Source organism: Mandrillus leucophaeus, unplaced genomic scaffold (genome assembly GCF_000951045.1).
Source record: "Mandrillus leucophaeus isolate KB7577 unplaced genomic scaffold, Mleu.le_1.0 Scaffold822, whole genome shotgun sequence".
Classification (NCBI taxonomy): Eukaryota; Metazoa; Chordata; class Mammalia; order Primates; family Cercopithecidae; genus Mandrillus; species Mandrillus leucophaeus.
This window is the reverse complement of record NW_012108942.1, coordinates 198,145-211,284: the sequence shown is the minus strand read 5'-3', so window position 1 is coordinate 211,284 and position 13,140 is coordinate 198,145.

Here is a 13,140-nt window from a genome sequence, read left to right as displayed (position 1 = left end):
TTAGCAAGAGATGCCCTTGTCCCTGGTTTCAAAGTCAAGGCTCTAGCTGCATGTAAGTGTTTGAAAAGCTGGTCCAGGACTTCCAGGCCCCTTAATGACCAAGGAAAGAACATTCTCTCCTGCTCCTGGATGTGTTCATTTTGGCAAGAAAGTTGATATGGTCCAAAGGTCTTGTGAGGCTCTGGATGAGTGACAGTGGAGCAACACAAGCATGACTGGTCTGTGTTTCCTGATTAATAAGAGCAGAGCCAACATCAGAAAACAGCAATGAGGAAATTGGGATTAGGCCAGTTGCTGAGTTGAGGAGAACGCCTTTACTGGTCTTCCTTGGAGGCAGAGGTGTATCTCCCTTGGAGGCAGAGGTGTATCTCCCTTGGAGGGAGAGGTGTGGCTCTCTTGACCCACTAAACTGCATGAAGCCATTGCTGTGTTTACATCTGATGTTAGGCCAATCACCGTACTCCTTGCAGGAGTTAAACACACCCACTATGTCACATTTATATTGTACAAATATTGAGAGCTTATTCTATTTCTGATAAAGTTGTAATAGCTTTACCTGAGCAACCTTTTAATCTTCACACACAACTCTTCCATTTTTTTTGGAGATGGAGTCTCGCTCTCGCTCTGTCACCAGCCTGGAGTGCAGTGGTGCAATCTCGGCTCACTGCAACTTCTGCCTCTCAGGTTCAAGTGATTCTCCTGCCTCAGCATCCTGAGTAGCTGGGACTACAGGCACCCACCGCCACGCTGGGCTAATTTTTTGTATTTTATATTTTAGTAAAGAAGAGATTTCACCGTGTTACCCAGGCTGGTCTCGAGCTCCTGAGCTCAGGCAATGCCCCTGCTTCAGCCTCCCAAAGTGCTAGGATTACAGGTGGGAGTCAATGTGCCCACACACAACTATTTAGGGACTATTAATTTTATTTCTCATGTAAGAAAACAGAGGCTTTGAGAGATGACAGAATGTGCCCAAAGTCATACAGTTACTAAGAAATCTAGCCAAGTTAGAAGCCAAGTCTCTCTATTCTTAACCATTATGTGACATGCCACCCCTGGGTCATAGTCTCCTGCATGCTGCACTAGCCGGAACACAGTCTTGCATTCAGTTGTGGATACTGAAAAATCTATAATGTGTCCAGGAGAGGAGAGGAGAGGAGAGGACTTGGAGGTCTCATGGTTTCCTAACTCTGAATTAGGAATCAGACTCGGCTTCAGTGTTGGCTAGGAAAGAAAATCATTACTCTTGAAACTAAATATTGTTGGTCAGTCCTAATCCCAATCACTCTTTGTGGTTCTGCTCTCTGAAATCCACCATTGACTCTCTCTTCTGGAGCATTGTAATAGTCTCCTTGCTTCTGTTCTTACCTCCCTAGAGTCAGAGGAAATGTAAGAGGGCTTATTCAGACCACACACCATGGCACCTTTTCTCTTTTCACTCTTGCGCAGAATCCTGTAATAGCTTTGCTTTACACCCCAAATAATAACCAAAGCACTCACCAAGCCCACATGATCTGGGTCCTCCTTATCTTTCTGCTGCCTTCTATCCCTGCCCATCTGACTTCCCTGCTCCAGATGCACTGCGTTCTGCTGATTTTCTTGCCCTGCAAGCTTACCCTTGCCTGCAGGGAGCCTTTCCTGTTCCTCTGAAGGAATAGGCTTCCCCAGGTCAACAAGTGGTCCACTCTCTCGCTTCTTCCATGCATATGCAAAAAAGACAACTTCTCAAAAGATATTCCCCAGTCAGCCTATCTCCAAGAGTCCCTCACCCATGTCCTAGCCCCTTATTTTGCTCAATTATTTTCTTCATAGAATATATGTTTCCATGGTTTTGGAAAATGTATGTATGCATGCATGTATTCATTTATTATTTATTTATTGTCTCCACTACCAAAATGCCAGTTCTGTGGGGCCAGGGAACCTGTTTTGTCACGAGACCAGAGAACTATGTGTTCAATGGCTAGAATGGTGCTGACCTCTTATAGGAACTAACAAATATCTTTTGATAAACAAATAAGTGTATGTAATATCTCATGAATAAGAGGAAGACAGGGAAGAGAGAAAGGGAGTGGGATGCTTTGTAGGAAAGGCATCCCTTGTGGTGAGAGGCGAGTTCTTGACCTCCTCATGGAGAAGGGCCAGGGGATGCTCTCTTATCCCATATCCAGGATGGAGCCTCCCAAGTGAATCACTCAAACAGGCAGTGGGACTGGGAGCTTTGCCACACCTAGAGACCCACAGGCTCACCTTGGCTCCTTGGCCAGGGCAGCGTGTGGTGAGGGAGTTCAGGGAGACCCTGATGTGATTTTACTGAAGTGTGGTGTACTCTAGAGATATGTGAAGACAAGGTTCTAACCTTCCCAGCACCAGCAGAACCTAAAGAAACTGTGTGGTCACCTTCCTTGGAAGAACTTGTCAGAAACTCCCACCCCAACTCAGAACTTTTAGAGACTTAAAGTGTAGAAGACTTCTTTGCATGACTCCATGCAAAGAAGCCAGTGGTTGGCAGAAGGGTTGGAACTGTGAGATTTTCCCCAAGGGATTGATGTGTCAAGTGATGGGATGTCCAACCACGAAAAGAATTTGAACCTGGGAGCTATTCAGGTCCTGAGAGAGCTTCATGATGGAGACAGGCAGGGTGACACTGATGGTCAGTCACACTGTCCAAGAAACTACAACACACTGTTTACTGCAACCAAAGGAAATCAGACTGTACCAGAAAATGTGGGAACCCCTCTCTCTGCAAACCCAAAGCCAGTGCTGCCAGAACTCTGCCTTTCCTATCCTTTCCTATGCTTTTTCTTGGCCCCCAACATCTCAGCACTGGTAGGGGAACACGACCCATTCGCCTATGCCCACCATCTTGAGAAGCTGTTCTGAAAAAAAAAATAATAACAAGAAAGTTGTGAAGTTTGACTGGGATGTTGCTAGAGGACCTAATATCCAGTGAGATAACAAGCAAGTGAATATAGCGACATTGAAAGTAGAAATTAAAGAAGAAGAAAAGGAAAAAAGAGAGAAATATTTTGATGTTTATACCTACATGACTTGATGGTAAATAAATGGGTTAGATAAGCAAATGAGTCAGAAAGAGAAATAGACTAAGAAGAGGGCAATCCCAAGAGTCATGAAACGGTGGCTTCACCCAGGGAGGGAGTGTGAAGATTCCCAGGATGAAGCTGTGTCTCTGGCATAGACAATGCCTTTCCTGACTGGATCAGAGGATTGGGATAAAACAAGGGAAGTGGTTGCATCAGGAGAGTGGGATTTGGTAGGGAAGAAATGGGCAGGGCTCTGTTGTTTGTAATTTTGCACTTTTCAATTCTTTTTTTGTTTTTCTTTTGTTCTGTCGCCCAGGCTGGAATGCAGTGGTGCCATCTTGGCTCACAGAAACCGCCCCACCCAGGTTCAAACGATTCTCCTGCCTCAGCCTCCCAAGTAACTGCGATTACAGGCATGCGCCACCACACCTGGGTAATATATATATATTTATTATACTTTAAGTTCTAGGGTACATGTGCACAATGTGCAGGCTTGTTACATATGTATACTTGCGCCATGTTGGTGTGCTGCACCCATCAACTCATCATTTACGTCAGGTATAACTCCCAGTGCCATCCCTCCCCTCTGCCCCGGTGTGTGATGTTCCCCTTCCAGAGTCCAAGTGATCTCATTGTTCAATTCCCACCCATGAGTGAGAACATGCGGTGTTTGGTTTTCAGTTCTTGTGATAGTTTGCTGAGAGTGATGGTTTCCAGCTGCATCCATGTCCCTACAAAGGACACGAACTCATCCCTTTTTATGGCTGCATAATATTTTTTATTTTTTTGTAGATACGAGTTTCGCCATTTTGGCCAGACTGGTCTTGAACTCCTGACCTCAAGTGATCTGCCTGCCTCCGCCTCCCAAAGTGCTGGAATTCAGGTGTGAGCCACCACATCATGCCTGATTCTATATTATTTTTAAAGCAATATGCATGTGTTGTTACAAAAAAGATTAAAACTAATTAGTCACGTTCCGTGCCCTCATTTTATTTATCTGAAAACATCTTGCTTTTTTTTCATGAAGCGGGTGCTGAGTCTCCTTTAAGAAGATAAATATAGGAAATTTAGGAGGGCTTATTCAGACACACACCACGGCATCTTTTCTCTTTTCGCTCAGAGAGAAAAACTAAATATCTGATGAATGCAGCTGAGGGCACCCAACCCTTGATATGAAGCTCAGTTTTCATTTCCAGGTTGGAGACTCTGCCTTAGTCTCTGTCCTTCTTGGTGACAAAGTCAGTAATGAGCAGGAATTTCCTCTTCCTGCCCCCAGTAAGAACACATTTCTGTGGGTGCCGGAATAGCTCAATTCCTGGATAGGCCAAACTCAGGCTTTCAGAAGCCCGTGAGCCATAGAATGAATAAGCATTTGATCCTGCCCAGAGTGCCTTATCCTGATTCTTTAAGCTGAGAGTCCAGATACTCCTTTCCTGGTGTGAAGGGAGGTGGATGATGTCAGAGGCCCAGCCTTGGTGATTCAGCCAGTCAGAAGGGACTACATCTGGGCCAGACAAAATCTAGGACAGCACTGCCCTGTGTAGCCTGCCTATCTTGCCTGCATTCCACCTGCAGGGAATTTGCGCTGCTCCGATTCTCCAGTCTGGGTAACGTAATAAAGTCACAGTAACTGTGGCAGCACAAGTGCTAAGATCCAGAGAAAACTATGGAGTTAAGGGAAACTTGGCTCTGAATTTCCTTTGACTCTTAGGTGTGCTCAGAAGTGCTTAAGAACCAGGTGTCTGCTCCCTCTGTACCTCCCCATGATGAGCGTGAGCATCTGTGTGGATCAGTGACCACAGATGAAGGTATCTATGGCTCTTAACGAGGCTGTGTGTCCACCTGTCCATGTCCTTCCTTGTCACAGGCCCCAGGGGTATTCCCAGAATACAGTCACTTTTCTGTTACTTGGAATTCCCTGATATTCCTTTGTGGATTCTCTAGAACAGAGTAGAGAGTACGACCTTGTGGGTTTTTTTTAGAAGAGCTAGCTCTTTTAGAAAATCCAATTGAGGCTGGGCATGGTGGCTCCCACCTGTAATCCCAGAACTTTGGGAGGCCAAGGCAGGTGGATCACCTGAAGTTGGGAGTTCGAGACCAGCCTGACCAACATGGAGAAACCCCATCTCTACTAAAAATACAAAATTAGCCCAGCGTGGTGGCACATGCCTGTAGTCCCAGCTAGTAGGGAGGCTGAGGCAGGAGAATTGCTTGAGCTCAGGAGGCGGAGGTTGCGGTGAGCTGAGATCACGCCATTGCACTCCAGCCTGGGCAACAAGAGCAAAACTCTATCTCAAAACAAAACAAAACAAAACAAAACAAATCCAATTGGTCTATACTACTTTCTGATTTTGTACAGTCTTTATATCATAATATGAATGATAGAGGAGTTTTCTATATCCTTATGATTATCCTTTTATGTTTTCTGTCATTTTGTATACACGTAAGTACTTTTTAGGCAATTGACCTGAACCATCAGATTCTATGCCGTAGAGGTAAATTCTCATCAAATTATGTACTGTATTTTATGTGTTGATTTGAAATTAGGTCAGATTAATTAAAGAAATGGGTGGCTGATACTACTAAATTTGCATAGATAATTTATGTGTTTTTCTTTAGTTTAATTGATGCTTCACAATTAGGGCAGATCTGAATAACAGGAGTTTTTGACGAGCATTTGATGCTGACATTTGAAGAAGTCTGGTAGTACTGCTCCTCCTTAGGTTAAATGACAACTTCAAAGGTCCTTCACTGGAATTTACAAAACCTTAAGTGGGACTGAGGTATTTCCAGAGAACAGACTGTACTGATAATTTGGGCCAGGAGGTAGTTTGGGATCTGGACTTTTCACTTTCCAGACAGGGATCATGCTTTTCTTCTTGCTACAAGTTGTTGAAAGAGAGGACTTCTGAGAACAGGACCCCTGGACCAGATCCTCACTCCTAGTTCCAGAGTGCTCCTCACTGCTGACTGGGCTCAGATATCTGTCCAGTGCCTACTATGGTCATTCTGGACCAGACTTCATCCTGTACCACTTCTATTTCTGTGAAGATAGATGGGCCTTTATTCTAGGAAGTCTGAAATGGTTCTAGGTTTTCCCATTTGCTTTCAGCAAATCTCTCCTTCGTGCTTCCTCTTTAGAAGGTCCAGTTCCGAAAAGTAAGTAGTTTTCTGGTAGGAGATCTCAAGCACAGCTGTGACTGCTGGTTACTCCACTGTGGTAGTTTGTGCAGAATGAGATGTGTGGTTCTGGGTGACATCCCCAAGTCTCAGTCCAATTTGGCCACTCACTGAGGAGGTTGGTTAATGTAGGGGCAGATACAGAATAGTAATGACTTCAAGCCTGAGGCTCAGATGGGAGCCTGTGGGGTTAGTTATTTTTGGAAGGTATAATCCCACAGAGCTGAGAGAAGATGTAAACTTCATGGTTCCAAGGACTAGTGGTAGGACAGTGAGACAAAGAGACAGAGATGAGGACAAAAGATTGAGCTGCAGAGCCAATTATTAATTCAGAGACATCCTGGAGAGAGGCTGTCCTCTCATTGCCTTATCTCCATCAGGCACCCGTTTGTTGCAGGTGATGGATTCTACAATGAGAGTGACTCAGTGGGAGACTGTCAGTCGCAGACTGGATTAACCATGTTTTCCCATGTCCCCTTCTCACCAGAGTGAAGGCAAGACGTCATGGGTTCTGTCCTTTACGTTTAAGGGATGAGAAGGAAGGAAAAGTAGGGTGGCCTTGGATTTCTGCATCCAGCCTCCTCTCTCTAGATTGAGATATCAGCATAGTCCAGGTTGGCCCCTGGATATGAGACTCACTCTGGTCATCTTGAGAGTCCAAGGATGTAGTCGGTGTCTGCTGTGAGGGATGAGACAGGCACAGAGCATTTGAACCTGCTCTTGCTTGACCCCTCACTAAGATGATTATAAGATAAAAAGATCCCCAGTGTGTTCCAGTCACAAAACCCAGGGAACACCCAAAGAGGGAAAAACCAAATACTCCAGGAAGTGGCCACTATCCCACCCCTGCGACCACCCTCACCATGGCACAGTTCCCTGGCTTAGAGTACTGATGAACTTTGTGTTTAGTTAAGTCAACGAGAACTGATAAAATAGAATTTACAACATTACAATCTTAGGCTCACACAGATTTCTGATCTGAAGAGGCCTAGAAACAAATATACTAGCCATTATGTATCAAATTAATAGAGAGTATATAACTTACAAACTAGAAGGGAAGATGAACAAAGGAAAAACAAACAAAACCACCTTACTCAATCCAATTGAAGGCATAAAGGGAAGGAGAAGCAGGAACAGAAAAAGAGGTATCAGGAAATAAAGGAAAGAAAAAATGAAAGCATGGTAGGAATAAATCCACATGTTTCAGAAACCACAGTCTATTTAAATGAATTTAATTCTCCATTAAGACACCTTCTTAAAACAGAAAGGCATGAGTTTCTTTTTGTGTCACTGAGTTGGCTTGTATTGGATCAGGACTTTTACAAAAACAGCTATAAGACCTGGATCAGACAGGGAAGCGGTGGGAAACTGCTGACATTGGTGAATAAACACAAGACAAGGCATGCAGGCAGACCCTGGAGGGCGTAGTCACTTGGGGAAAATCATCTGCGTGGGTCAATTTCCCATCTTTGAAAGTTTCACAAGGTGGGCAGCCTGAAGTTGCACAATATAGAAAATCCAATAGTTTTTCTTGAAGAATAAGGGAACAGACGTGACTCTGCATCAAGAATAAAGATCATCAATAAAGACCAATGCTGAAATTGCCCAGACAAGAATTGTAAAGCAGAACTATATTAATGAAATAAAGGAGAAATGCCACCTAAATCTTTTAATAGATAAAGTATTAGGCCAAAGGTAACATCTACTTAGGATATAAACTCCCAGCAAAATAGGAATAGAAGAAAACTTCAACATGTTAAAAGAGCGTCCACCAAAAAAAAAAAAAAAGTCTACAGCTCATACTTAATGGTGAAAGAATTGATTTTTTTCTCTAAGATTCATAACAAGTCAGAAATATTTGCTTTCTCTACTTTTGTTCAACATTGTACTGGAAGTCCTAGTCATTTCGAGAAGTCTGCTAAAAATACACAAGAAATAAAAATCAGAAAATAAGTAAAACTGTCCTCAAATAACATAATTGTTTATATAGAAAATCCAAAGAAATCCACGTAACAACTGCTAGAACTAATAAGTGCAAGGCTGGAGGATATACTGTTTTTTATAGAAAAGTTAATTGTATTTTTATATACTGGTAGCAGGCTGTTACAAAATGAAAGAAAAAATCAAATCCATTTACATAGCATCAAAACCTTAAAATACTTAGGAATAAATTTAACGAAGTATATAAAAGACCTGTGCACCAAAAACTACAAAATGTTGCTGAGATTAAAGAATATCTAAATAATTGAAGGTATATATCATGTTTATGAATTAAAAGACTCAATAGTTTTAAGATGTCAGTTCTCCCCAAATTGGTCTATAGATTCCAGGAAATCTCTACCATAATAACACTAGGCTTTTTTTTTTTTTTTTTTTTTTTCCGGTTAAAATTGCCAAGCTGGCCAGACATAGTGGCTCACACCTGTAATTCCAGCACTTTGGGAGGCCAAGGCAGGAGGATGACTTGAGCTCAGGAGTTTGAGACCAGCCTGGGTGACTTGGCTACATCTTGTCTCTAAGAAAACACAAAGATTAGTGGGGCATGATGGCTTGCGCCTGCGGTCCCAGCTGCTTGGGAGGTTGAGGCAGAAGGATGACTTGAGTCTACAGAGGTTGACGCTGCAGTGAGCCAAGATTGAGCCACTGCACTCCAGCCTGGGTGACAGAGCAAGACTCTGTCTCAAAAAAAAAAAGAAGAAGAAGAAGAAGAAGGAGAAGGAGAAGGAGAAGGAGAAGGAGAAGGAGAAGGAGAAGGAGAAGGAGAAGGAGAAGGAGGAGAAGGAGAAGGAGAAGGAGAAGGAGAAGGAGGAAGAAAATGCCAAACAAGCTTGGAAAAAGATGATCCGAGAAATCACTAACTGTACCACAAAATGACAAAAATCAAGACAATGTCTTACTAGCAGCATAAGGAGTGATAAATAAAACAATCAAATTGAATAGAAAACCTAGATGCCAGAGTGATCCAGTGGGAGAAAGAGATACCTTTGAAACAAACTGTGCCAGAACAATTAGATATCCATAAGAAAAAATGAATCTGAAACACTACCTCACACATAATCCTGAAAATTTAATCGAGGTGAATTATAGACCTAAACATGAAAGCTAAAACCTTAGCGCTTTTAGAGAAAAAAGGCTAATATTTCTTAAACTCGAGGGTGAGCAAAGATTTCTTAGGCAGATCTTAGAAAGAAATAACCATGAAAGAAAATAAAGGTTAAACTAGACATTGTTAAGATAAAAACTTACTTATTAGGCTCATCAAATGACACTGTTAAGGAAACAAGTAGCAAGTCACAGACATATATCCGATAAACAACTGATATTCAACATATATAAAGAACTGGTATAACTGACAAATAAAAAGTTAAACAATCTAATTATTTTAGAGACAGGGTCTCACCTACGTTGCCTAGGCTGGAGTGCAGTGGTTATTCACAGGTGCAATCATAGTGCAAGGCAGCCTTGAACTCCTGGGCTCAAGAGATCCTCCTGCCTCAGCCTCTCAAGTTAACAATCTAATTTTTAAAATGGGTTGACTTTCTGGGATGGTGGTGAAGAGGTCTCAGTACCTGGAAAGGGGGTGACTTTGCCCTCAAGGATGCTGGGAGGCTTTTTCCAGGGAGCTGACAGTGGTGACAAAGGACATCTGATGTGGAACATCAGGGGAAAGAGAGCAGGACTTCACTTCGTAAGGACAACCACCAGGAGGTGCCTCTGACACCAGCCATGCGTTTCCGTGGCTGAAGTGTTTTGAGGGCTGTATCTGAGGCACCTGTTCATTCACCTGGCACCCTGTGTTGTTGTATCCAGAATGGAACCTCTATTAGGGCAGGAGTCTTCTTGCCTTTCCAGAGCTTCTCACTATTCAGTGACACATAGTAGGTCATTCCTAGAATGCCTAAGCTAGCTACATCCCTTAATCCTGCACTCCAGGGTTTGAAAAAAAAAAAATCAACTTTATTGAGGAATAATTAGCATACAATAAATGGCACATATTTAAAGTATACAATTTGATAAGTTTTGACATATGTCTATGCTTGTGAAACCATCACCACAATTAAAATCATGAACATATTCACCATCCCCCAAAGAGTCTTCATGTCTCCTGGAATCTGTCCTTCCCTCCCATCCCCCGTCTTACTCACCAGGAATCTACAGATCTGCTTTCTGTCACTATAGGTTTGTTTTCCTTTGTTTCATAATTTTATATAAATGGGATCCCCCAGTATGTAATTGATTTTGTATGGCTTCTTTCACTCAGCATACTTTCCTTGAGATCCATTCAAGTTGTTTCAATAGTCATTCCTTTTAATTGTTGTCCATTCAGTTTTTAGTAGAAACTTGATTTCTTCCACTTTTTGGCTATTACAAATAGAGCTACTGTGAATATTGATGTACAAGTCTCAGTATGGACATATGCTTTCTTTTCTCTTAAATTAATACCTAGAAGTGGAATGCTGGATCATAGGGTTGGTATATGTCAACTTTAACAGAAACTATCTTTTATTTTTTTCATTTTACATTTTCATCACTATTATATGAGAGTTCTGGTTCTCTAATATTCTCACCAAGACTTGGTATAGCTAGTCTTTTAAATTTTAGCAATACTAACAGGTAAGCAATATTAATAGCTCATTGCTATTTTATTTGCAGTTTCCCAATGACTAATTATATTGAACATCTTTTTGTAGGCTTTTTTTGGGCAATCTGTATATATTATTTGACACAAATAATATAAGTTTTTGCCCATTTTAAAAATTGTCTTTTTTGTTTTCTTTTTTTGTTGTTGTTTGGAAATTTCTTTTATTATTATTATTATTATGCTTTAAGTTCTAGGGTACATGTGCACAACGTGCAGGTTTGTAACATATGTATACTTGTGCCATGTTGGTGTGCTGCACCCATTAACTCGTCATTTACATTAGGTATATCTACTAATGCTATCCCTCCCCCCTACCCCCTCACCACAATAGGACCCAGTGTGTGATGTTGCCCTTCCTGTGTCCAAGTGATCTCATTGTTCAATTCCCACCTATGAGTGAGAACATGCAGTATTTGGTTTTCTGTTCTTGGGATAGTTTGCTGAGAATGATGGTTTCCAGCTGTACCCGTGTCCCTACAAAGGACACAAACTCATCCTTTTTTATGGCTGCATAGTATTCCATGGTGTATATGTGCCACATTTTCTTAACCCAGTCTGTCACTGATGGACATTTGGGTTGATTCCAAGTCTTTGCTATTGTGAATAGTGCCGCAATAAACACACATGTGCATGTGTCTTTATAGCAGCATGACTTATAATCCTTTGGGTATATACCCAGTAATGGGATGGCTGGGTCATATGGTATTTCTAGTTCTAGATCCTTGAGGAATCGCCACACTGTTTTCCACAATAGTTGAACTAGTTTACAGTTCCACCAACAGTGTAAAAGTGTTCCTATTTCTCCACATCCTCTCCAGCACCTGTTGTTTCCTGATTTTTTAATGATTGCCATTCTAACTGGTGTGAGATGGTATCTCATTGTGGTTTTGATTTGCATTTCTCTGATGGCCAGTGATGATGAGCATTTTTTCATGTGTCTGTTGGCTGTATGAATGTCTTCTTTTGAGAAGTGTCTGTTCATATCCTTTGCCCACTTTTTGATGGGGTTGTTTGTTTTTTTTCTTGTAAATTTGATTGAGTTCTTTGTAGGTTCTGCATATTAGCCCTTTGTCAGATGAGTAGATTGCAAAAATTTTCTCCTATTCTATAGGTTGCCTGTTCACTCTGATGGTAGTTTCTTTTGCTGTGCAGAAGCTCTTTAGTTTAACTAGATCCCATTTGTCAATTTTGGCTTTTGTTGCCGTTGCTTTTGGTGTTTTAGACATGAAGTCCTTGCTTTTTTGTTTTCTTGTTATTAAGTTTTGAGAGTTCTTTATGCACTGTGGATACAAGTCCTTTCTCAGATATATGCATTACAAGTATTTTTCCCAGTCAGTGATTTCTCTTTTCATTCTCTGAATAAAATCTTTCAAAAAGAAATTTTTATTTTTAATAAAGTCAAAGTTAGCAATTTAAAAAATCATACGTACCATAATTTCTCACTGTATCTAAGAAATCTTTGCTTAATAGAGTGAAAAAGGTTTTCTTCTATGTTTAATTATGAAGCATTGTAGGTTAGGTTTTCCATTTTGATTTATGATGAGTTTTGCATTATTTTTCCATATGCTGCAAGAAATGGATCATAATTCACCTTTTTGTTGTCATTATATGAATATCTCCAACTTGCTTTTTATTGGTGTTAACATGGTATATCATTTTCCATCATGCTCCTTTTAGCATAATTGTGTCTTTATCTTTAAAGTGCACTTCCTGTTGGTAGCGTCTGTTTGCTTTTTAATTCAATCTGACAATCTTTTAATTGGAGTGTTTACGCTATTTCTATTTAATATTGCTATTGCTGTGGTTAGGTTTAAGTCTATCATATTGTTATTTGTTTTCCATATTTGTCATCTGTTCTTTGTTCCCCTTTTCCTTTTTTCTTGAGTCTTTTTGGATTACTTGAATATTTTCTGATTCAATTTTATCTCCTCTGTTAACTTACTAGTGATTACTAATTATTTTGTTGTTTGAGTAGTTGATTAGAATTATAGTATCTATCTTCAATTTGTCACAGTCTCCCATAGTAAAATAATATATTTTCATTTCTCCCCTCCTAAACTGTATCCTATTTTTGTCATTCATTTTACTTATACATATGTTATAATCCTAATTACACAGTGTTATTGTTTTTTAAACAATTATCTTTTAAAGGGATTTAAATATTAAGTTAAAAATCTCACATATGAAAAAGAACCTGCATCTCCAAGACAATCCTAAGTCAAAAGAACAAAGCTGGAGGCATCACGCTACCTGACTTCAAACTATACTACAAGGCTACAG